The sequence below is a fragment of the Trachypithecus francoisi genome, unplaced genomic scaffold (assembly GCF_009764315.1).
Source record: "Trachypithecus francoisi isolate TF-2019V2 unplaced genomic scaffold, Tfra_2.0 Lachesis_group0, whole genome shotgun sequence".
NCBI lineage: Eukaryota > Metazoa > Chordata > Mammalia > Primates > Cercopithecidae > Trachypithecus > Trachypithecus francoisi.
This window is the reverse complement of record NW_022681453.1, coordinates 111627990-111653547: the sequence shown is the minus strand read 5'-3', so window position 1 is coordinate 111653547 and position 25558 is coordinate 111627990. Positions and strand designations below refer to the sequence as shown.

General features: G+C 33.8%; 1 long non-coding RNA gene across 8 annotated transcripts in view; it reads right to left on the bottom strand.

Moving 5' to 3' along the window:
• Positions 1-25558, bottom strand: part of LOC117083679 — a 110688-nt gene that overhangs the window by 67407 nt on the left and 17723 nt on the right. For 3 of the 8 annotated variants that reach the window (XR_004437165.1, XR_004437164.1, XR_004437163.1), the window contains exon 2: positions 20666-20830. This is a non-coding gene — a long non-coding RNA (uncharacterized LOC117083679). Of the gene's footprint in view, positions 1-15817; positions 15967-20665; positions 20831-25558 lie in introns of those variants that run through there. The other 5 variants (XR_004437167.1, XR_004437166.1, XR_004437169.1 and 2 more) reach the window with 3 other exon arrangements.

Genomic DNA, 25558 nt, shown 5'->3' with positions numbered 1-25558 from the left:
GAATTTTGGCACTTTTAAATCATAGATGTTTGAAAGTATATTAAGATTCCTATATTATTTATATGATAAATAACGTTTAAAATTTATAGCAAAAAATATACAAATGTCTTTTCAGTGTATGGGTTGTAATGACATATATGCAGTGTGCTATTTATAGAATTTAATAACTAATGATGTTTATGGTAAAGACATTCATTATATTCAACAAGGAAGTTATATTTATAGACAACAGAATTTATCCTGGCTTCTGACTCTTTCAGTGACAAATGTAACTCAATTTTTAGTTAACAATTTTAATTTCTTCCTGGAAATTGTGTCACACACATATTTAGTAATTTTAATGAGAAAATATGATGTGGTCAATTCCAACCTGATATACTCAAATACTTCTTCACAGTTAAAGAAAAATATTATCAATTGAACAGTAAAAATATCTTTACATAAGTAATAAACAACAACATGGAAGTAAATAATACAGTTTGAATATAAAATTTATTGAAGAAAGAAGAAAAAATTATATATCAAGTGGAGGTTGGTAGAAGAGGAGTACAAATAACTCATCTTTAGAGGGTAATAAAGAGTGATTAACTCTCTTGAAGACATCTAATATCAGAACCACATATACTTAGTAATAATAGAAATAACAATGACATTATCAGTTTCTCACAGGTTTTTAGTAGAAAAATTATTCAAAGCTAAGTTTTTAGATCTATGCTTCCTGTTAAGAGACATCACAATAAAAAGCATTGAAAATATAATTCTAAAAAATTACACAGGCAAACATCTGTCAGGCATCTAAATACCATATTCATAAGCATTACTGTAACTGTGAATTGACAATATGCTGCTGTACATATTACTTCATTTCTACTATTGTGTTGGGAAGAGCAGAATAAGCCTGACTGTGAATTCAATGTAATTTTTCCCAAGTAAAGATTATGAGAAGGAGAAAGAAAAAAAGACAAACAAAAACTACTGAAACAAAACAAAAAAATATTGATAGCTCCAGGGAGTTCTTGATTCAATACAGATGTCTCTTAGGGATTGTTTCACACAGTGCTTCACAGAAATAGTTTGATGAATGTTCTAAGAGGATCACTACATAATTTTTTGAACTTCATATTGTTGTTATAGCGATATTCATAGATAGAAGTAAGAAATATAAGAAACATATAGTGTATGTTTAATAATTACACTGACTGACAAAGAAAGGAGTTTGCTCTTTGACATCCTTTTCCTTATCAAAGCAATGTGCATAATGAGATGGTTAGCTAGGGTATAACAAAACATGGGAAAGAGATAAAGAATCTGCTCCAGGAATACAAATCAGTTTTGATCAAATAATTTCATCACCTGGCTGGAGTAGAGAGAGCAAATAGGTGGTAAATAAAACAAAAGAACAATTAAGTAATCTATTCAAGGTCATGTAGCTAATGGATGATGGATCTGAAATTTAAATTCAAGTTCTCTATCAATAACCTCTCTCTTTCAGAGGCCTGGTGCAGTGGCTCACTCGTATCCAGCACTTTGGGAGGCTGAGGCAGGCAGATTACCTGAGGTCAGGAGTTCTAAATCAGCCTGGCTAACATGGTGAAACTCCATCCATACCAAATACACAAAATTAGCCAGGAGTGGTGGTGCATGTCTATAATCTCAGCTACTTGGGAGGCTGAGGCAGGAGAATTGCTTGAACCTGGGAGGTGGATGTTGCAGTGAGCCGAGATCATGCCACTGCACTCCAGCTGGGACAACAGAGTGAGATTCTGTCTCAAAAAGAAAAATAAATAAATAAAAAGAAATAACTTCTCTCCTTCAGAAAAAGTGGCTACTCTATATGCCTATGCTTCCAAATCTATTAAATTGTATGTATGAACAAACATGCACCACACACATTTGTATGCACACACACACACCAATTTAACAGAGAAAACCTATTTACATAAGTAATAACACTTTGGAAGTAAGTTCTTATATATATACATACGTACACACACACACACACATATACACATTCACTTTTACTAAATCTTCCTGAAATTTAGGAATATTAGTAAGTTTTCTCAATGTCACTAAATTAAAAAGTAGCAGACAAATTTGAGCTGAAATATTTTTAAATCCAAAGCCAATGGCTCATGCTTTGCTCTTTCCTTAGTCTATACAAATATAAACAATTGAGGATTTCATATCATGAAAGTACATTCCCTCACTCTAAACAACCTTTCCAACACATAAAACTGGGCCTAAATCGGGGTGGGCCAGAAGAGTTGTTTTTATTTTTTAATTCTAAATCATTTTGAAATAAACTTTTCTATCTTTAAAGTGTCCTTGGAGATTACAGAGAATTTTACAAGAAAAGAAATTGAAGCTAGAAGTTATAAGGGAAAGGTAATTAAATGTACAGAGACCTGCCTTCTGCTTCTCTCCATATATATTCATCTCAAGGAAAGCATTACCAACTATAGATAAATTTCCTTTTCTCTCTTTATGTAATAAAGTGAAAGTATGATTTTACATAAAAGCTAGAGCTGAAAGTTTATAATCTAATATTAAATCAAAGATTAATTACAATCTCAATACTCATCAAGTATTTAATAAATTCAATTCATTAAATTATTTAATCTGTGGATAGCACCAACATTTACTATTTTCATATCTAAGATTTTTCTCCTCATTAAAGGAATTCTAAAACTAAAAATATTTGAGATTTTAACAAATCAATTTTTTAGACTGAAAAAGAAAGCTATTGGGCTACCCAGTCCTATTTATACTTTAAATAAGAGCAGTAGTTAGAAAAAGGTCAATTACCTTTATCTATTTTCATAAGCGCCAAAACCAAACATGAATGCATACTAATGGATATTGTGCAAACTTTTAGTAAGCAATTAATTTGAAAATGCATTGTAAAACTGGAATGAGAAAGAGAGAAAAATAGAGAGAGAGAAACAATTCAACCTAATCATTTTTTATAGGAATTTATGGTTAGGAAGTAATAAGAGAAATTAACAAAAGCATTTATAATAATATTTATTGCAATGTCATATATAATAGCAAAAAAAGAAAACAAATGAGACGCATCAAAAATAATCCAAAATAACAAATAGCTTAATAAAGAAGGATGTTAAACCAAATTGTGTACTTAATATAAACTATATTTCAGAAATAATGAAATACCGGCAGAAGTTAAGGAGTTTTCAAAAAGTGTGAACAAAAACCAGAATTAGTAAGTACATTTAAGCACAGAATTTTAAAATAAAATAAAAAATAATATACATAAAACTTTGGCAAATATAATTAGAACAACATGAGAAAATTAAATGAAGTAAAGAACTAAACCATAGTAAAATCATGAGGGACATAAAGGTACTTTTATAAATTATAAAAGAATATAATACTCCTGGTAATTTTAAAAACTTAGGTTCTATTTAAATTTTTCTATAGCATAGAAGAACAAAAATTGACTTAATCCATTACAAAATATTAAAAACATAACAGAAAAAAGTCATTTGTGACTCTGATTAAAATAGATTTCAAAAATAGCAAAGAAAACATATTAACTGAAATACATAATATATTAAAAGATCCATCAACCTGACCATGTAAGACCTAGTACTAGAATTCACAGATAGTTTTTAAATTAGAAAAAGGCCTTTTAAAAGGCCTTTTAAAAAATAAACTATTATAATCTCAATGCTCATCAAGTATTTAATAAATTCAATACTCACTCCAAGTATACAGTTTTAGAAATTGGTAAATAATTATGTGTATACAAATAATCATACAATTGGAAAATTAAAAATGATTATACTTTGATCTATTAGAAAATTTATTAAAGGGCTAGACTAACAACAAATGTAAATTATTAATAATATATTTTATATATTACTAGTAGATTATATAATGGAGAGGCTCATTCATGCTAATAATAACACAATACAGATAATCACAATAAATATTTTTTTAAATTTTAATTTCCAAATTTTTATATTTTATGGAAACAATTTACTTATATTCTGATTTTATTTTGCAGCTTTACTAAGCTCACTTATACTTCTATTGGGATTTTTTAAAGGTTTTTAAGACCTTGTAGACAGTTATTCTTTATTTCTAATCTTCTATTTCATTTTTTTGCTGTTTCTGAGGGATGAAGCCCTCCAATAAATATACAATTAAAATAAAGAATAAGAGTAATAAGAGCAGACATCCTCAATATGGCTATTATTACTCTTTTAAGTTACTGTCACTTTATTTTATCTTATAAATATATTTTCTTATTTATTTATTTTTATTTTTATTTTTTTTAATTTATTTATTTATTTTGAGACGGAGTCTCGCTCTGTGGCCCAGGCTGGAGTGCAGTGGCGTGATCTCTGCTCACTGCAAGTTCTGCCTTCCAGGTTCACGTCATTCTCCTGCCTCAGTCTCCTGAGTAACTGGGACTACAGGTGCCCACCACCAAGCCTAGCTAATTTTTTTGCACTTTTGGTAGAGACAGGGTTTCCCCTTGTTAACCAGGATGGTCTCTAGCTCCTGACCTCATGATCTGCCCAGCTTGGCCTCCCAAAGTGCTAGGATTACAGGCGTGAGCCACCGTGCCCTGCCGACATAGTTTATATATATTTTTGAGGCAGAGTCTTACTCTGTTGCCCAGGCTGTATTGTAATGCAACAATCACAGCTTACTGCAGCCTCAATCACTGGAGCTCAATTGATCCTCCACCTCAGCCTCTGCATAGTTGAGATTACAGGTGCATACAGCCTTGCCTGGCTAACACAATAAAAATTATTAGGTCTAAATTTTAGGTTGCTTCTAACTACAAATATTAAAAAAAAAAAAAAAAGCTTGACCACTAAGGGAATGTATTAATGCACATAACCAGATATACTGTAGCAGGACAAGACTCATACAAAACTCCTCAGACACCGAGTTAAAGAAGGAAGGGATTTATTTGGTAGGGGACATCGGCAAGACTTCTGTCTCAAGAGCTGAGCTCCCCAATTGGGCAATTCCTGTCCTTTTTAAGGGCTCACAACTCTAAGGGTGTGAGTGTGAGAGGGTCGATTGAGCAAGCAGCGGGTATGTGACTGGGGGCTGTATGCACCGGTAATTAGATCAGAACAAGATAGGGATTTTCACAGTGCATTTCTATACAGTGTCTGTAATCTATAGATAACATAACCAATTAGGTTAGGGGTCGATGTTTAACTACCAGGCCCAGGGTGCAGCGCCGGGCTGTCTGCCTGTGGATTTCATTTCTGCCTTTTAGTTTTTACTTCTTATTTCTTTGGAGGCGGAAATTGGGCATAAGATGATATGAGGGGTGGTCTCCTCCCTCAATACAAATGAGAGCAACTTCTGAATCATTTGATTCACTGCTGAGTGATTTCACCAAGGACTCAAGCTGTCTTTGACTCTCTGCTCTGCCTCCCCAGAGTTGACTTTATATTTCCTTAGTCTTTGTGGTAATTGTGTGCTTGGAAAGCTCAGTGTATTATAAAAGACTGGCAAAGTGATTTGTGCAGGTAAAAGAAAGCTAGTATGTATGTTCAGTTGTGCAACATATAGTACACTTATTGATTGTTGGCCACTCTCTTAGCAAATGCAAGAATGTTTACCACTCAGGACTCCACTAAGGAAATGACAATAATACCCTCCACATTTCTGTGACCACTAAAATACTTTTACATATTTGAGAAATGATGGCAGTAATACCACCATTGTGACACATTGATAATGCCATTTGAATAGCAAAATTAACAAATTAGATTTAAAGGAAACATTTAGTACATCATATACAACATGTAGAAAATATATATATTTTCTTTGCAAATACACATGGTACATTCCAAAAACTATCTTTTCAAAGTAGCGACTCTAAGCTGTGGTAGTAATATTCTTTAGATGTTTTAGAAAATGTGATGCATCATTTCATTCTCTTGTATGATTATATTTGAGCATTTCTATAATTATACTTCTTGAGAATTTTACTTTATTTTTCTTTTTTTAATTAAAAAAACTTAAAAAAGCTTTTAAAAATAACTGAAAATATTTTTAAAACTTGTTTAACTTATTAACTTTTTAAAACTAACTGTTAAAAACATGTTATTTTAAAAAATAAGATATTTTTTAACATCTTTAAAAAATAAAGTTTAGGGGTAGATGTGCGTGTTGGTTATAGGCGTAAATTGTGTGCCATGGGCATTTGGTGTATAGATTACTTAATTACCTAGGCAATAAACATATCACCCAATAGGTAGTTTTCCAACCCTCTTCCTCCTCCTGTTCTACACCCTCTGATAGGCCCCAGTGGATGTTGTTTCCTTCTTTGTATACATGTATTCTTTATGTATAGTTCCCACTTATAGATGAGAACATGTGGTACTTGGTTTTCTGTTCCTGTGTTAGTTTGCTTAGAATAAAGTCCTCCAGCTCCATACATATTGCTGCAAAAGACATGAACTTGTTCTTTGTTCTTGTTCTTGTACTGTGTAGTATTCCATGGTACATATGTACCACATTTTCTTTATCCAATCGACTGTTGGTAGGCATCAAGTTGATTCCAATTCTTTACTCTTGTGAATATAGTGATGAATATGTGAGTGCATATGTCTTTTTGGTAGAACTATTTGCATCCTTTGGGTATATATCCAATAATACGCTTGCTGGGTCAAATGGCAATTCTGTTTTAAGTTCTTTGAGAAATTGCCACACTGCTTTCCCTAATGACTGAATAAACTTACATTCTCACCAGTAGTGTATAAACATTTCCTTTTCTCTGCAACCTTGCCAGCATCTATTTTTTTTTTTACTTTTTAGTAATAACCATTCTGAGTGGTGTGAGATGGTGTCTCATTATGGTTTTGATTGCGTTTCTCTAATAATTAGTGATATTGAGAATTTTTTTCATATGCTTGCTGGCCATGTATATGTCGTATTTTGAAAAGTGTCACTTCATGTCCTTTATCCACATTTTAATGGAATTGCTTTTTGCTTGTTAATTTATTTACAGATTATATTAGACCTTTGTTGGATGCATAGTTTACAAATATTTTCTCTCATTCTGTACGTTTTCTGTATACTCTGTTGATAGTTTCTTTTATTCAGTGTAAGTCTTTAATTCTATTAAGTCCCATTTGTCAATTTTTGTTTTTGTCACAATTTCTTTTGGCATCTTTGTTATAAAATCTTCTTGCCAGTGCCTATGTCCAGAATGCTACTTCTTGGCTTATGTTACAGATTTTGCTTTTATACAAACATTTAAGACTTTAATTCATCTTGAATTGATTTATTTATATTTCAGTGTTCTGCATATGACTAGCCAGTTATTCCAGCACCACTGAATAGGGAGCCCTTTCCGCAGTGTTAGTTTTGGTCAACTTTGTGGAAGATCAGATGATTGTAGCTGTGCAGCATTAGTTCTGGGCTCTCTATTCTGTTCCATTTGTGTATTTGTCTGTTTTTGTACCAGTACCATACTGTTTTGGTTACTCTAGCCTTGCAGAATTGTTTGAAGTCAGGTAATGTGATGTCTCTAGTTTTGTTATTTCGTTTATAATCGCTTTTGGCTATTTGGGCTCTTTTTTGGTTCCATATGAAATTTAAAATAGTTTTTTTTTTTTTTTTCTAATTCGGTGAAGAATGTGATTAGTAGTTTGATAGGAATAGCACTGAATCTGTAAATTGTCTTGGGCACTATGATCATTTTAACAATATCGATTCTTCCTATCCATGAACAGGGATTTTTTTTTTTTTAATTTGTTTGTGTAATCTGTGATTTATTTGAGTAGTGTTTGGTAATTGTTGTTGTAGAGATCTTTCATTTCCCTTGTTAGCTGTATTCCTAGGTCTTTTATTGTTTTTGTGGCCATTGTGAACGGGAGTGCATTTTTGATTTGGTTCCCAGCTTGGACGTTGTTGGTGTACAGAAATGCTACTGCTTTTTATACAGTGGTTTTGTATTCTGGAACTTTGCTGCTGAAGTTGTTTATTAGATATTGTCAATGAAAAGAGGCAAACTCTGTAAAAATCTTTGAAGAGATTTATTCTGAGGCAAATACGAGTGACCATGGCCCATGACACAGTCCTCAGGAGTTCCTGAGTACATGTTCCCAATGGCACATGGTTTGGAATACACTGGTTTGGTCCAGAAAAGTTGGACATTTAAGGAATACATTGCCTCGGTCCAGAAAAACTCGACAACTTAATGCTGGGTGCAGGGGGTGGGTGCCTCCAGCTATAGGTTAATTTAAACATTTTCTGGTTGACAATTGGTTGAGTTTGTTTAAGGACCTGGGATTAATAGAAAGGAAATGTTCAGGTTAAGATAAAATATTGTGGAAACCAAGGTTCCTTTGAAGTCTTACAGTGGCCCTGCTTAGAGATAATAGATGACAAATGTTTCCTATTTAGATCTTTAAAAGGTGATAGGCTTTTAGTTAATCTCTTTAGGATTGAGAGGGCCATGAAGAAAAAGATCTAGCTATGTTAACAGAGATTCTTTACAGATGCAAATTTCCCCTCACAAAGGACAGCTTTGCAGGGCCATTTCACGATAGGGAAACAAAACTTGTCTTGGGGTAAAATATTTGGGTTTTCTTTCTTGTCTTGTAATGTTACGCCAGAGTCAGGTTGGAAAGTAAGTCACAAGATATAGGGTTAAATAATACTCATCAGATAAGAATTTATGGTTTATAGGGCATGATTCCCCAGATCCCTTAGATAGGAATCTAAAACAGAAGAGATTGTTTGGGGTGATAGAAATATTCTATATCGTGATTATGGTAATGGTTACGTTGGTGTATGTATTTGTCAAGACATACCAAATTTTATACGTAATTTTATGTAAATTACTCAAACAATTTTGATTAAAAATTTGTATTTAAAGTTAAATCTAAGCCTTATATTCTTAACCAGTAGTTTAAAACCATTCAAAGTTAATAAATTTACAAATTAACAAAATAAAACAAACAGCAATAGAATAAACTCAAAGAGACAAACATAAGAACATAATTCAGAGAAATAAAAAAAACATAATATAGAGGTCAGAAATGATAGAAACTGGCTCTTTGAGAAGACCAATAGATAGATAAGCCATTGGAAAATTAAGCAAAACCAGAAAAGACAAAGGGAACACAATTATAGATGCCACAAAGATTAATCAGTTAGGAAAATTTCAAGAACAAGTTTGTACCAACACATCTGAGAAGTTAGATGAAGTTAATAAATCTTTAGAAAAATACAATTTGCCAATTCTTAACTTGAAAAGAAATTAAAATTCCAAATAATCATAATAAAATACCATAATCAGCTAAATACCTTCCTACAATGAAGATACATGCCCAAATATATTACAAGTGAGTTCTATCAACATTCAAGAAACAGTTTACTCCTCATTATACCACACAGGTTTTTTGTTTGTTTTGTTTTGTTTTGTTTTGAGACAGAGTCTTGCTCTGTCTCCCAGGCTGGAATGCAGTGGCACAATCTCAGCTCACTGTAACCTCCACCTCCTAGGTTCAAGGGATTCTTCTGCCTCAATCTCCTGAGTAGCTGGGATTACAGGCACGCACCACCACGCCCAGCTAATTTTTGTATTTTTAGTAGAGACAGGATTTTGCCATGTTGACCAAACTGGTCTCAAACTCCTGACACAGGTGATCCACTCGCCTTGGCCTCCCAAAGCCCTGATATTATAGGCGTGAGCCACTGCACCCAGCCACCAGACAGGTTTTAATCAGAGAACAAGAACAATTAGGAGCAACAGGGAATAAGGGATTTATTACAGAAATTAGACAAGACCAGCTAAGTAATTTGGAGGACTCAGTATAAAATGAAAATACAGGGCTTATTGCATGACAAGAAAGAACAAAATTTTCTCCTTTTTTTCCCCAGTCTCTTTTTTTATTTGTCATGATGTTTTTATTTGCTGTTTAAGGTCACACTGCCCTGAGCATGGGAATACTTGTGAGTGCAGACCTCAACAGTCACAGAGCAGGCCCATGCCTTGATGCCTGAGGTGCATGTATCTAACTCAAAGTCTCCCCACCTTTATGCACGAGGGTCTGCTGAGTCTAGAGGACAGCAGTAGTTGCTGGGCAGTGGCTAGAAGTACTTCCCGGAGTGCAGGACAACATTTGAGTCAAGGCCCCAAGTACCCGTCCTAGGCTGCATTATCCCATCAGATTTTGCTTACATGACAGAAAATTAAAGATAAAACTCTTAAAGGTTTTAAAATATCAACCACAGGGCATGGGCATCATTCTAAGTCTGTGGCCCAGTGTGATGATGCACTGACTGCAAGCCCAAGGAGCAGACCCTGGAGTCAGACCTTATGTGATTGTAGAAAAATATCTTTTAAGGTCTATGAAAAGCTGTAGCATCCTCAATATACCCCTGCATCTTGAGGTGGGCCTCAAGTCACTAAATTAGCACAGGTAGTAATTAGGAAATAACATACACATGAAGTAGAGGAGAGTAAGGATCAATTGGAATTCACTTGGACAAACTGAGAGATACAAGAATACTCAGAAATCTCTATCTCTCAACACCTCCAATCTCCTGCAGAAGAAACGAGTCTCCTTAGCAACAAGTATCTAGCTCAGGAGTCAGAGAATCTGAAGAAGGATGGCCCGAAAAACCTAGACAAGCTGAGGGCCCAATAAGATGAGCAAGTGAATCAACAAAAGTATGTGCAAATTGCAATGATGTCTTGTACCCTACTCCAGCCTTCAGAGGAGACTGGCTGCTACTCCATGTTATCCTTTAACGTCCACATATTTTTCTCATAGTTCATCCTTTCACATTTTCATTTTATACTCAGTCCTCCAAATTACTTAGCTGGCCTTTTCTAATTCCTGTAATAAATCCCTTATTCCCTGTTGCCCCTAGAGCCGGAACCAGAAAGGGAAGGGAGTTCTGAGAAACATAGTTCCAACTTAACTAAGTTGATACAGTACAAAGACACTACATTAAATTACATTAACACTCTCAGGAAATAGGTGAAGAAAAAGCATATCTTAATTTGTTTTCAAACTTAAACAAACACAGTATGAGAAAGGATATTTATTAACATCTCACCCATGACTATTGGAGCAAGGATCTTATGGAAAATATTTACTAAACCAAAGAACATATAAAAAATTCCATGTTGGATTTATTTCATAAATACAATTTTGTTTAATATTAGAAAAGTAATAAAGCATATTAGCACAGCAAAGGAGGATGATATATATATTTCCAATACAATAACTACTCAAAAAAAAAAAAAGGAAAAGACACTCAGACCAAGAAGAGAAGCAAATTTCTTTAACCCAGAGTGCACATAACTCTTAAGTGGAACATCAAGAGCTTCTAAGTTATCTGTAACATTCCATTTCTTATTCTGGGTGATTAGTACAAAAATACTTATTTCATTATTGTTTTATACTATACAGCCTTATGATTTTATATCTCTGGGAGTATATCTCATAGGAAAAATAAAACACATGAAAGAAAAGAAAAGATAAGAAGCATTAGAGACCTAGAGAATTCATTCAGAAGGTCTAATAACTAGCTAAATAAAGTTTTGGAAAATATAGAAAATAGAAAGTGAAGGACATTACCAAAGAAATAACAGAAAAAACTATCCAAGAACTTCTTAAGTACTCAGCTTGGAATTTCACACCACACATCAAGGCATACCATTATTATTCAGAAAACCAGAAAAAATGAGAGGAGCTAAAGAGTTTCAGAGAATAATGCATCACAAAGATTCAGTCTGGCATCATATTTCTCACCAGCCTGATGAGTCTAAAAGCTACTGAAGCTGTGAGGGGAAAAAAATATAAAATCATAAAATATATTCAGACACATAAGAACCCAGGAAAATGTCCTCCCATATACCTTCTTAAACATATTTACTGAACAATATGTTCCAAGGAAGCAAGGGAATATTAATTAACTAGTCAATCAATTCATCAAATGAAGACATGGGATCTAGGAAATAATGGATCCCATCAGGGAATAAGATAAGGCAAGGAACTAAAATGACAGCTGGGCAGCAGACTAGAAGTCACCAGTTGGGACTAAAGTTGGAACATGGATGCAAGAAGAAGTAAGTTTATGAAAAAAAAAAAAAAAAGACCTGATAAATGGATAAACTGAAAAAAAAAAAGACCCTAATAAATGGGTAATCTGAATAAACATTTTGGAATATCCCATATATATATATCTCTTGATATATCATATATCATAAATATAGATATGCTATATCTGTACAATATATATATAGATATATCTGAATATGATATATAGAGATATATAGAGATATCTAAATATATATAGATCCATAGAAATATCTGTATCTTTCTCTATACAGAGATTCCCTTGCTTCCTTGGAGCGTATCATTTATATATCTCTCTATATTTATATCTCTCTATATGAACGATATGCCCCCAAGGAAGCAAGGGAATATTAATTAGCTAATCAATCAGTTCATCGGATGAAGACATAGGATCTAGGAAAAAATGGATCCCATTAGGGAAAAAGATGAGGCAAGGAACCAAAATGACAGCTAGGCAGTAGACATTTTCCTGGGTTCTGATGTGTCTGAATATATTTTATGATTTCCTTATATTTTATGTATGAATATATATAGATATACATAAATCTGTAGATCTATATTTATATATAAAAGAATAAATATGTAAAGGATACCTATGTATCGATACAGAAAGGAATGTAGAAAAATGTTTTTATAGTAAACAATTTAGATTTAAAGACTGCCTACATTTGCAGTTATCATGTGAAAACTGACTTTTCTGAAATTGAAATGGTAAAAAAAATTCATCCTGCTATTGCTAAAGAAATAAATCCTCAGCCATGATAGCAGTGAGTTAATAAATAATTTTAACATACAAATCAAAAATTAATAAGAAAAAACAGTAAAAACACATCATTTAACAATATGTATTGTATTTGAAAGCCAAGAGGGGATGCAAAAAATTAAAGTCATTGCCTGTGGAGCGGGTCATTGGGAGAAGAAAACTTAAGGCTACAAATTTTCATTCAATTAATTAAGATATTTACCATCATCAAAATTAAGATTTTTAACATAATGAAAATAAAATGCCACTTTATTTAAAAAAAACACAAATCTATGTTTAAAAAAGACCAGCAACTTCAAGTTTAAAATATACAACTTAACACATTGAAATGTTCTCATTCTACATAGAGTAATAACTTAGAAAGTCCTCAAAAAATTGCTAAATATGTAACTAATCTGAAAAGCCAAAAAAAATTTCCTTGTATAAGAAATACACATCTCTTTAAGAAGGAAGTGTCCAGAAAGCCACAGCCAAAGCATGGTCAGATACTTTGTTAAAAGGCAAATGCTGGCCGAGCACAGTGCCTCAGGCCTGTAATCCCAGCACTTTGGGAGGCCCAGGTGGGCGGATCACCTGAGGTCGAGAGTTTGAGACCATCCTGACCAACATGGAGAAACCCCATATCTACTAAAAATACAAAATTAGCTGGACTTGGTGGTGCATGCCTGTAATCCCAGCTACTCAGGAGGCTGAGGCAGGAAAATCGGTTGAACCCGGGAGGCAGAGGCAGAGGTTGCAGTGAGCCCAGATCGCATCACTGCACTCCAGTCTGGGCAACAAGAGTGAAACTCTATCTCAGAAAAAAAAAAGGCAAATATTGAGTTGCAACATGGAAGACAGAAAGAAACAGGCTATCTCAAGTACCCAAGATGTGTAGTAATTTGACCTTCACATATACGCTTTCCATTGTTCCCAAAGTGTTATAAGGATTGTTTTCTGGACTGCCAAAATGTTTATTATATTTCTGTGTAAACAATCTTTCATTGTTTCTTACAACAAATCTAGACACCTTAGCTTAGTATACAATGCTCACCATGACCTGCGACCTGCCTACCTCTCCAGACATAGTTTTTGTCATGATTCCTCTCATACCTTACATTCTGGCCATGCGAGGTGGCTTACATTTCTCTAACTGTGTCAACTGGTTTACCTGTGGCCATCCTAATTCCTCTCCCTAGAATGCTAGCTCCTCAGGTTGTTCTTCAATGTACCCACCCTCTCCCTGCTAGGCTGTCTCTTACATTAAAACACAAAGTGTCATGTCTATAAAGAATTTTCTGACCCCATAGATAAAGCTAAGAACTTTGCTTTTTATCCTTTGTTTTGCCCTACACTAATAACTAACAGAGGACCAGGTGACTCTATATTAACGCTTTTTTTTTTTTTTTTTTTGGTAGCCAAGTCTACTTCCGATTACTGGTCTGGAAGTTCCTTGAAGGTAGATACTACATCTTAATTTTTTCTACATCTCTGGTGCTTCAAGCAGTACTTGGCATATAATGGACACTTAGTGTTTTAGTAGTTCAGTGCACGTTGAATGAATGAATGAAAAATAAATGTTTCTTTAAAATGTCTTCTGCAGCTTGAGAAGTTGGCAACCTGTCAGTATGATAACATAGGCTGAGAAAATCGTTTCTGACTTCAGATATAAACCTTAAAAGCACAACAGAATAAATATCATTGTTCTGCGTCTCAACAGCATAATCACTGAAAGAGTGAACTTTATGAAACTGATTGTGGCTGCTGTTACAGAATGACCAGATTAACATAGGCAACTGCTAATGTCTAAATGTTTCCTCTCTACATTAAGCCAACCTAAGTGATAAATGGAAAATATTTTACAGGGAAAAAAGACAAAATTTCAGACCAGGAATCCATACTCAATACTTTCTGTATTATATATATTCTTTTTCATTGATAAAAATGCAAAAGTCCCTGTAATACTGGTGAAATAAGTAAAGCTTTCTTAAATAAGATAAAAAATCATTTTATTGATATGCCATGCATCTTAAACAGTGATAAATATAATTATCATATTTTATAATATCAATTAAATAAAACATTCCCTTTATTGTGGTAGCTGAAGAAAGTCTGTAGCTATTTTAAAACATCAAGCAGGATTTTCTTAGGGCTTCTTTTTCAAACTGAACAATATCTACAAAGGAACTACAACAGGCCCTTTTCTCCAAACTTACACTATAAGAAGCATTTCTTAGACACAGGCCATCTGGAGAATTTGGAAACAGCAGCAAGGGAATAGAGGTTAATGAGAACACAGAGTACTTCCAGCTGACGTGTCAAAATTGGTATAACAAAAATAAACTAACAAAACTATTTTCTTGTTACCTACTTTCTTTTTATGCATTTCCTTCCTAGCTATATGTAAATTTACTTTCCTGATAAACTCTTCCGCCTCTCTTCTTCAGTTAAAACCTTATCCTCATAAATCTACCTTACCTTTAATACATTCTTTGTTCTCCAATACTCTCGCTTTCATCCAAAACTTCCAAAGAGTGAACAAAACTAGACTATATGTCAATAATCTACCATTCCAAGTTTTGTAATCACAAACTAGTGCCACTCAGACAAGTACTCAAGGAGACAGATGCTCCAGACTTAATTCAATATTTTTCATAAAGACACCTATTTAACAGGACTTATTAATTCCTACACTTACACTAAAGTGCCATTAAAAAGCCATGAGGTTATACATTTATTTTTGAGATCCAGAAGGTATGACTTCATATCACTTAGATGTATTCCAATGAACTATTATCTTCTATCATCTTTTTTTTCTTTTGAGACGAGTCTCATTTTGTTGTCCAGGCTGGAGTGCAGTGGCACGATCTCAGCTCATTACAACCTCAGCCTCCGGGATTCAAGCGATTCTCCTGCCTCAGCCTTGTGAATAGCTGGGATTACAGGCATGTACCACCAGTCCCAGCTAATTTTTGTATTTTTAGTAGGGATGGGGTTTCACCATGTTGGCCATGCTGGTCTTGAACTCTTGACCACATGTGATCTGCCCGCCTGGACTTCCCAAAGTCCTGGCATTACAGGTGTGAGCTATTGCACCCGGCATCTTCCATCATTTTCACTGACGATCTTCAGATGCAGAGTCATCAAAAAGTATAAATTATTATTATTATACCACTTACTAATGCAAACAAATATGTAGTATATCTTATAAGTGTAAGTATTAAATCTGTGGTAGAAAGAATAAGTTCTTAAACCTATAAACACAAATATTCTTAACATACCCAGTAATTTTGATGTTACTAATTTTGGAAGTTAGATCTTACATGTCCTGATAATTGGGTTTTGTTTTATAGTAGTAGGTTCCAAAATCATATTTCTTAAGTTCAGTACCCAGCTCTGTCATTTATATTTATGTGATCTTCAGCTGTCAGTTGAGGTACTTAAACCTCAGTCTCCTCATCTGTAAAATGTGTATTATACTTGTATTATATCATAAGACTTCTGTGAAGATAAAATGAAACCTGGTTTAGGAAACTAGCACAGTGTCTGACATGCAGTGAGTGTGTAATAAATGGTGGTTCCTATTATTTTCAAAGAGCCATAGAGAGATGTTATACAACTATAACATGCTTACTAAACATAGAAACTGTAAACAAGCATGGTTCCTACAAAAATGTCAACTCAGGGTTATACAGGGTTAGATATACTTCTATACTGCTTTTATTTGCCTGGCTTATGGATGAAAATGAATAGGGATGGCCTTAGACAAAACATTGAGGTCTCATACTCCCAGTTCTTTCTACACACCTGGTTTTATGGCTTACCAAAGCAGTTTTAATTTCTAGCCCATTATTTTTCTTCTCAGTAGCGTTAACAAATGCACCTATGTTTTCTGAAGTCTATTTCAAAAAAAAACTATAGAAGGCAATGCCTGGTACTTAAGTTTATCTATATGTTCATGTTACTTTCTTGTTCAGTTTCTTCCATGCTGACTGTATGTTTTTCATCTCCATTCTTTATATTTGCTTCAGGAAGTTTTAAATTATAAACTCAACCTACATACTCTTAGAAAACTGGATCATCTGACTACATAGGAAGCTGTTTTCCAATATTAAGAAAAATAATATCAAGACATGTGTCTGTTTTTCTTCCAAAGCCATCCTTTCTTTTTTAAATTTTTACAGTTTATGTATTAACTATAAAGTTTCACTCTTTAGCAAATGAAGTCTGCTTAAGGATTTCCTATTAGGAATCTTTAAACCCCTTCTGGTCTTTGCTTGAGCTAGCACTATTTAAATGATTGTCATATAATAAAATCTATGCTCAATAAGCAATTATTCAGATAACCATTTCTTTTGAGTTTTCCTTAATGCAGCTACTGTCAGAAAATTCAAAGTGTAGAGACTTATGGGGAAATAGGACTGCCATATTTATAAATGTATAAAGCCAGTTTTATAAAAATCCCATGCAGACAGGGAGTCTTAGGAACTGAAGATGATTGGTTGCCCAAAGTGGCCAGAAAGAAGAGTCATTGGATAAATATTTGCCCTTTCAATTAGGCAGCTGAATTCTAAAATGAGAAACAGAAAAGAGATTATGCCAACATTGTCTGAAGCTGGATAGAAAGAAGAAAGAATATAAAAGTAAGGAATGAGGACAAGTGAATGATATACAAGTTGACTTGGCTAAAAGCATAGTTTCAGGAAGACGTTGCATTGCATTATATACGCAAAATAATTACCATGACATTGATTTAATGTGATAACCTAATTTTATAATCCAATTCAGCATTTATTGAAAGTTTATTATTGTATTACACACAATAATAAATAATACATCAAGGATTAGACTATGTGCTGAGGACACAACTATGACATGATCCTTATCTTTACTATGGCTATTATCTAATGGAATGACTCAGCTCAAATTTTGAAGATTATAGTTTCTAAATTAATGATATAGCATATGAATTAAGCTAGACAAGTCAAAGAAGATTTCAAGACTTCGATTATCGTGATCTAAGATAATTTGATATTATGAGAAAGGGTAAAATAAATACACATTTGTTGAAAACTTTAAAATAATAAAAATAGAAATGTAAAAATATAGTCATGTGTTAAAGAGTGATATTTTAGTCAACAACAAACTACATATATGACACCATAAAATGTCATATATGATACCGCAATATGTTATGTTACAATTGTCTACAGTATCCATTATAGTAACATGCTGTATAGGTTTGTAGACTAGGAGTAATAAGCTATACCATATAGCCTAGGTGTGTTGCAGGCTACAACACCTAAGTTTGTGTATGTGGACTCTATGGTGCCTGCATAACAAAATAATTTACCCATGCCTTTCTCAGAATGTATGCCTAACTGTAAACATTGAATGCCTGTATATCTTAATCTGAAATACAGACAGCAAATGACATTCTAAATATGTAAGCACTTAAAGATATCACAATGGGAAATGGTGACAAGTGTGATAAATATAACTAAACTTTTAAAATATCTAACATTTTTTAAACATTACTAAGAGGCAAGAAACAGAAAAATATTTGTCACAAATATTACAGACAAATGTTTAACATTAATTCATAAGCAAGTTCAAAACAAAAAAATTGCAAAATTTATCTAATTTATAGTTAGGAAGAGAAGTGTGAAATTTCAAAAGACAATTCACTGGGTTAAAAAACGAAATGACTACTAAACATTTAAATATTCAATCACCTAACTCAAGAAAGGCTAATTTAAAGAAAAATACATTATTTCTCCTGATTTGGTAAATACATGATTTACCAAAGCTTAAAAAAAAAGTTAACCATTATCAGACATGGAAAGAAGAGTCAACAGAAAAAAAAATTAAAGATGATAGAAGAAAGGTAAATAATAACAATTATCTTTTTAGGAAAACAAAAAGGGGTTTGAGTGCTTTCTTTTCCACAAACATTGAGAAGGATGAAAAGATCTTCATGTAGAGATACTGGTTGATGAAAATGAGGTGAAAATGAGAAAGCCTGGGCCAAGTGTCTTGATTTTGGCTAAATGAAAGGCAAGATTAACAGCTAGAAGAAAGGAGGATAGGCGGGAAGCAGTGGCTCACTCCTGTAAACCCACTACTTTGGGAGGCCAAGGGGGGCGGATCATGAGGTCGGGAGATCATGACCATCCTGGCTAACACGTGAAACCTCGTTTCTACTAAAAATACCAAAAATTAGCCGGGCGTGGTGGCGGGCGCCTGTAGCCTCAGCAACTCGGGAGGCTGGGGCAGGAGAATGGCGTGAACCCAGGAGGTGGAGCTTGCAGTGAGCCGAGATTGCGCCACTCCCCTCTAGCCTGGGTGACAGAGCGAAGACTCTGTCAAAAAAAAAAAAAAAAAAAAAAAAAAAAAAAAAAAAGAGAGAGAAAAGAGAGAGAGAAGAAATCAGAATAGGAAAACCCAGAGTAGTTAGTGTAAAAAGCCTGCCAAAGAGCAGCAAGAATAAAAGTTATACTTGGACTTTGTAAATGATGGTGAGCCAAGCCTGTTAGAGTGTAAGATGTTTTTCGTTTTCCCCCACTTCCATCACCAACTTCCCACCAGTGGTTACTCTCTCAGCCTCCCACCAGCAGCCACTATATTCATGTACTTATAGATGGAATGCTTAAGTGATTAGAGTTCAATAGTGTACTAGGGAAGGGCATCAATAAAATAATTTATCCTATAGCCCATGGTTGGAAGAGTCTACTGAAGTGAAGGAAATGTGAATATTTGAAGAATAGGTGTTTGAACACTTGAAGGTTCTAGGAGAAATGAGAATGAAATAATTTCTAGAAGGAATAGTATAAATTGTAAATTACGGAGCTAGAAATTCTGAAGGCAAGGTGATTCATGTTATCTTCAGTTTTAGAAATGAACTTACTAAAACTTGAATCGCTCTCTGTTGAGTAGGTTTCCATCAGATCTGTGAGAGGTTGAAGTTCAAATATGCTGACTTTTTTTATGGGCAAATATATAAAACTCCAGAGGTCTATGCTTTGACCTATAGAACTACAGTGGTATGCTAAGGAACTGATCAATTTCAAAACTTTGCCTAGTTACAAGGCCAACCAATATGCAATTTCTTCCGGGGACTTTCAGTATGTTAGTATTCCCACAGTTATTATGGACAGTTTCAAGTACAAACAATTCCCTGCCCTGCTTCCGCCTGCTTTCACTCTTCCAACCCAGATTACACACAGACTATCATTGAAATGACTCAACTTTTCTCAAATTACTCAAAATCATGTGCCCATTTTTCACCCTTGCAGATTCACACTTTAATCTAGCTTTAACACTCTAAAAGGATATCCACCCACTAATCAGTGGATTATAAATTTACCTTTGATCCCGAATAGTTGTGTGTCCTTAGCAAAATAATTTTATTTTTCTGTACCTCAATTTTTGCCTGCAAAAATGAATACTGTACATGTATTTGAATAACCTATGTGCAGCTATCTAACACACAGTAGAGGCCTAATAAATATTAGTGTCCTTTCTCCTTTTCCCTCTTATCAGACCTTCACTGCTCAAAACTTCCCAGATTTTCCCCCCTGGTTACCTGTCTCCAACTCTTCTCTCAGACATACACAAGTCTCTTCTCAGATCTCAAACCTCCTTTTCTGGCAGCTTCTTCCTTTCCCACAAGTTACCCTTGGATCCCTCCCCATCATAAACATTTTCCTTTATTTCTTCTTTTCAGAGGTCAGAATCTGATCTCTGTTGAAAGCAAATGCCAAACTTTTCCCAATTTCTTATTTTCTCTCCATTCTAAAAGATTGCCAGTTACTCTGGTACTCACCATGCCAGACTATCTTTGGGAGACACTTCATCAGGTCTAAAACAGTTAGTACCTGTGGTTTCCTGTGGTTTACTTTGGCTCTCGGGTGCTTAGAGGTACGAATTGATGGAGGCTGAAAGAGCACATGGGGGTCATGATTTCACAGGAAGTCCTGCTGATTTGTTGCTGTAAAATGGAGAAAAGCAGAAATTCATAATTTGAATGAATATGGATTACAAAAGAGCAAGGTACAGCCATACAGTTTTTAAAGACTAGCATTTAATTAACTTGGTGTGCAACTTTCAGGAATTTTAATTATTTATAAGGAAACAATTTCTCTATATAATGAAAAGATTTAAGCATACACATTCTAGACTAGTGCTGTCTAGTTGAAATATAATGTGAATTTCATATGTAATTTTAAACTTTTTAGTAGCCATATTGAAAAAAGTAAAATTAACTTCAGTGATTTATTTAATACAATATATCAAAAAGTCATATAATTAATCAAAAAGTTGAGATATTTTACACTGTATGTCTTATACTAAGTCTTCCAAGTATGATGCATATTTTGTACTTACAATATATCTCATTTCTGACTAGCTGCATTTTAATTACTCAGTTGCTCCAGGTGGCTAGTGGCTACTCTAATGAATAGCACAGTTTTATACTTGACAAAATAGTGTGTTTAGCCAGGCACAGTGGTGCATGCCTAAAATCCCAGCTACAGGAGGCTGAGGAAGGATGATGACTTGCCAGTTTGAGGCGGTAGTGCACTACAATCACACCTGTGAAAAGCCACTGCACTCTAATCTGGGCAACATAGTGAGATTCAAACTCTTAAAAAAAAAAATAGCACATTTATATTTCTCTGAATACCTACATTTTATGGGAGTGATGATAGAGATAGGATAAAAAATTCCTATCTTGATATAGATTAGAAAGATAAAATCATAGTACACTGATAATAACCAGCGTCCCCAACCCCCCCCCCAAAAGATATCCATGCCCTAATTTCTGGAACCTGTAGATGTTATTTTATCTGACAACAAAAGGTTATGTAGATGTGATTATATTAAAGATCTTGAGTTGGAGACATTATCATGGATTAACAGAGTGGACTCTAAATGGAATCACATGCATTCTTATAAAAGGGAAGTTGAGGGATATTTTACAGCAGAGGAAGAAAAAAAGAAGGCAATATGATAACCGAAGCCATGACTGGAGTGACACAACTTTGAGCCACGGAATGTCTGCAGCCATTAGAAGTTGGGAGAGGAAAAGAACAAAACCTCCCTTTGAGCCTCTAGACAGAATGTAGCCATCTTGATTTAAACCCAGTGGTACATACTTTGTACATATTTTGAGCATGCAAAACCATGAGAGAATGCATTTCTGTTGTTTTGAACCACAAAGTTTGTGATAATTTGTTACAGCAGTAACAAGAAACTAATACACAAGTCAATTATAGTAATGACATTACTATACTTGTTTGTCATCAATGTCTAAACAAATGAGACTCATCCTATCTCTAGAAACTACCAATAACGTGTTCAACAAATATTAATGTTGAGAATGCCTTGCCAGATCTTTCATCTCAAGTGGTTTCATTGACTGCCAATATGCTGAAAATTTTAAAATTTATATTTCTGTATTTCAGAACTCCCCTGCACTGCAAATTAGTGTTTTCAAATATCTCCTGTGCATTGACACCTATTTGTTCCACAGTCATAAAAATAATGCTTAGCTCAACATTGCTAAGCAACAGATAAAGGCAAATTAAAATTACAATGAGAAATAAAGTTACACCAGTTGGAATAGTCATTATTAAAAAGACAAAAAATAACATGTCCCAGCCAGGTGTGTCTGCCTTGTCCCATAGCCTGTGAGTTTCAAATTGCTAAGCCTCCACTTAGTAGTAAGGGCTCTATGGAATGTAGGAAAGTATATGTACATGAAATATGTGTAAGAAATAGAGGCTGAAGATGATATCATATATTTATGATGAATATTGACAACTAATTTGTTTCATTGATTGTTTGCACATTCATTTTGCGATAAACTCTTTTTAGCAACAATGAACCAAAAACATTTAATTCTAAAGAATAGGTGTTTAATAAAAAATTCAGTAATAATAATTGATAATGAACATAAAACTTGCACAAAATATTTGTTGATATTTCTCATCTAGCATATGTGGGGCCATATAAATATTACAAACCCCATAAAAGCTAGGTCATAAATCTTCAGAAAAAAAATATCAGCATGAGTTTAATGATTAGTACTTTTAAAAGGAAAACCATGTCAGTATTAATAGATGTTGGTTTAATTCATATAGTCATGGAAAACAGATTTCACTGAAATGTGATTTTTCATTTAGAATAAATGACTACTCAAAATTATTTTTCTTCTTTTTCAATCTCAAGTTTTCTTGTGTGCATGAAAACAGTATAGGGACAACTGTTTATGGAGTAGGGCTATTTTCAAAAAAACTTTGCAAACAGTTAAATGATGTGTGGTTCAAATTAGTCTCAACAGTTATTTCAAATAGAAAGTTTTATTAAGCACAATGGTAATTATATTTTCATGTAACTCATGGACTCAAACTTTTAGAAATTAATTTTTCTATGCTAAAATATGGGAGAATTATTGAACATTATTCTGAATAGTTAGAATTTCAGACTTGAAGACTAAAATATGCTTTTAGGGAAATAAAAATATAAATGCTTTATATTTTATTTTTTGCACTGTGTCTTATGTCTTTCTGATTTTATGTTCCTAATGGCATTTGTTTAGACATTGACAACAAATGAGAAAATATAATGTCATTCCTATAATTGACTTGTGTATTAGTTTCCTGTTGCTTTTGTAACAAATTATCACAAACTTTGTGGTTCAAAACAACAAAAATGTATTTATGGATCAAAAGTCATGACAGAGAATTAAGAAATGCATGAAATATAAATATACTTGGAATTGATTCCATTAAATCACAAGTTGTAATATTTTACCAGCCTAATACACCAAGCTATATACTACAGCTTCTATACAGACACACAAACACATACACATTAAAACGAAGCTTTACACTTTCTCTCTTTGCTGCTTATCATCAATTAAATGATAGAAATAGCTTAAACTTTACTAAACAACCTTGTAAGCCAATCTAAGTGTCCTACTATGGGATTGAATTGTGTTGTGAATGGTTTTTCTAAATTTGTTATTTATTTACTCATTTATTTAAATTTTTTTTCTAGGCCTCTCATACCTATTTCTTACTCAGTTACTTTTAAAAAACTTTTTTATGTTGGAAATCTAATAAAAGTACCCAAACATGTCAACATTGACACAGAAAATTGAAATTATTGAAATTAAAAACTGGAAATAGAATAGTATGCCATGGCGTATGTGTACCACGTTTTCTATACCCAGCTTATCACTGATGGGCATTTTCATTTATTCCATGTATTTGTTACTGTGAATAGTGTTGCAATGAACATACACATGCATGTGTCTTTATAAAAGAATAATTTATACTCCTTTGAGTATATACTCGGTAATGGAATTGTTGGGTCAAATGGAATTTCTGTTTTTAGGTCTTTGAGGAATTGCTGCGCTGTCTTGCACAATGGTTGAACTAATGTACACTCCCACCAACTGTGTAAAAGTGTTCCTTTTTTTCCACAACCTCACCAGCATTCGCAATTTTCTGACTTTTTAATAATAACCATTCTGACTGGTGTGAGATGGTATCTCATTGTTGTTTTGATTTGCATTTCGAAGGCAGAGGGAGAAAGGAGGGAGAAGATAAGGAAAACTTACTAATGGGTACTAGCCTTAATACACGGGTAATAAAATAATCTGTTTACAACAATCCTCCATGACACAAGCTTACCTATGTAACAAACATGTCCATCTACCCCTGAACTTAAAGGTTTACAAAATATGACATTCATGTTTTATATTAATTGGAAATGTATGGAATACGTAGACTAAATTCCGAGGAAGTTAAACGGAAAAAAAACAAAAAACAAAAAAACAGAATAACACTTTTCTCTATTGTAATGAACTGAATGCTTATGTTCCCCTGGAATTTATAAGCTGAAAATCTAACCCTAATGCAATGTTATTAAAAGATATAGGCCTTGGGGAAGTGTTTAGGTCATGAGTGTGAAGTCCTCATGAATAGAGTTAGTGTCCTTATAAAATAAACTTCAGAGAGCTCTCTAGCATTCTTTTTGTCATGAGGATTCAATGAGTTGACAGTCTGTAATCTCACCAGAGCCCAACTATGCTGGCACTCTGATCTCAGATTCCCAGCATCTAGAACTGTGAAAAATACATTTCTATTGTTTTTAAGCCACTGTCTATTTTTTGTTATAGCAGATATCTACAGAATTGACTAAAACATCCACAGAAACAAACAAACAAAAATAGGAAATTTGATGATGCGAGTTCAGTGTACATAATTTATTTATATATTTATTTACTCATTTTTTTTTAGAGCCAGGGTCTTCCTCTGTCACCCAGGCTACAGTGTAGGGGCACGATCATAGCTCACTGTAACCTCAAACTCCTAAGCTCAGGTGATTCTCCCACCCTCCCCACCCAGCCTCTGTATTAGCAAAAACTCATAGGCATGTGCCACCATGCCCAGCTCATTTGTGGTTGTTTGTTGTTGTTAGAGAGATGGGGTCTCACTATGTTGCCCCACTAGTCAAGAGCTCCTGGCTTCAAGCAATCCTCCCTACTCAGCCTCCCAAAGCATTGGGATTACAAGTGTGAGATACTGTGCTGGCCCATAATTTACTTTTCAAAATCTATAATTGATCTACAGAACAACTTCTCTTCTGAGAGAAAGTTCTGACAGTGCTTTTTTAAGAAATTGAATAAATTAATATTTTTATCATACTT